The 1,529-nt window shown below is 32.7% G+C and overlaps 1 non-coding gene across 1 annotated transcript; it reads right to left on the bottom strand.

The window, feature by feature from the left end:
* Window positions 1-995: 995 nt before the first annotated feature.
* Window positions 996-1,151, bottom strand: LOC123645475. Its single transcript, XR_006737590.1, has one exon. It is a non-coding gene; the product is annotated as a small nucleolar RNA SNORA29 (small nucleolar RNA).
* Window positions 1,152-1,529: the final 378 nt, after the last annotated feature.

Genomic DNA, 1,529 nt, shown 5'->3' with positions numbered 1-1,529 from the left:
TGCATCTGGGATTGTTAGTTCTCTCTACTCAGACTTTACAAAGCCTCCTTTACCCTGCACAATCTCGTATGAAATTCCCAGCACAGGCTCATCAGAAAAATTAAACAAAAATCCTACAAACCATCCAGGCTTCTCTACTGGACATTTGCAATGTGGACTCCTTAGCTCATTCCAAACCAGGAGACCTTAGAATTAGATGTAGCCAGAACTGTCGAGAGCAGAGGAGCAGCACATTTCATGCTGCAAAATAGTCTCCTGTTGCTGCAGTGACAGTTCATGAAATGGCTGCTCCGAACCAAGGGGCACAGAGAAATATAATAGATAAAGATGCAGACAAAACACTTCTTTTAGATGGAAATCAGGGACTAGAAATGCACTTGAGATGAAACATTGCTCATTATTTCTCAGATCTGAGCAAAAGTACCTAAGATTCAGTTTCCTTTATTTAAACACCTAGAAAACAAGTATCTATGTCAGATTGATTCATGCCAATTTCAGCCTTATATTTATTCTAATTATTTATTTAGAACAATTATTAGAAAACTATTTATTTTTCTAAATTTATTTCTATTTTAATTGACAAATAATAATTGTATATGTTTATGGATTAAAATATGAAAATTGATTTACATTTACCACTATGCGATGATTTAATCAAGCTAATTACATATCCATTACCTCACTCATTCATTTTTTGAAGTTTACTCTCTCAACAATTTTGAAATATATGATACATTATTAACTATAGTCACCATGCTGTGCAATAGATCTTAAAAACTTAATCCTTCTGTCTAACTGAATTTTTGTACTCTCTGAGACCAACATCTCATTCTTCCCTCCCACCCTTTTCCCAGCCTCTGGTAACCACCATGCTACTCTCTATTTCTATGAGTTTGACTTTAAAAAATACTTATTTAATTTTTTATTTATAAACTCACTACTCCAATGTTTTGCTTTTATTATGTTTAAAACAGTGTCAAAATGTCATAAGTGTTAAATTTCTGTCGAGCCATTTCATACAGAAGGATACCAAAAATCAAACAAACAAACAAACAAAACCCCTCTATCTTCAGATCATGACAATTTTAATCTATCCCATAAGCATAGTCACTAAAATCTATTATTAGGAGAAAAGGTAGTAAAAGAGGAAAGAATTCGACTATTGTAGATATTACATGTAAGTGAGATCATAGACTATTTGCCCTTCTGTATTAGGCTTCTTTCCCTTAATATAATATCCTGTAGGTCCATCTATATTTTTTGCTAATGAGATAATTTCCTCCTTTTCTAAGGTTGACTAGTATTCCATTGTGTATGTATATCAAATTTCCTTAATCCACTCACGTGAGGATGGACTGATTTGATATATTGGATACTCTGAATAATGTTGCAATGAACATGGGAGTGCAAATATCTTTTCGGTGCATTGACTTTATAATATTGCCTTTAAATATACATCCACTAGTGGAATTTCTTGATCATATGGTAATTCTATTTTTAATGTTTTGAGGAACCTCCATACTATTTTC

This window comes from Lemur catta, chromosome 9 (assembly GCF_020740605.2).
Source record: "Lemur catta isolate mLemCat1 chromosome 9, mLemCat1.pri, whole genome shotgun sequence".
Taxonomy (NCBI): domain Eukaryota; kingdom Metazoa; phylum Chordata; class Mammalia; order Primates; family Lemuridae; genus Lemur; species Lemur catta.
Note: the sequence above shows the minus strand (reverse complement) of the source record. Positions and strands in the feature narration are given on the sequence as shown.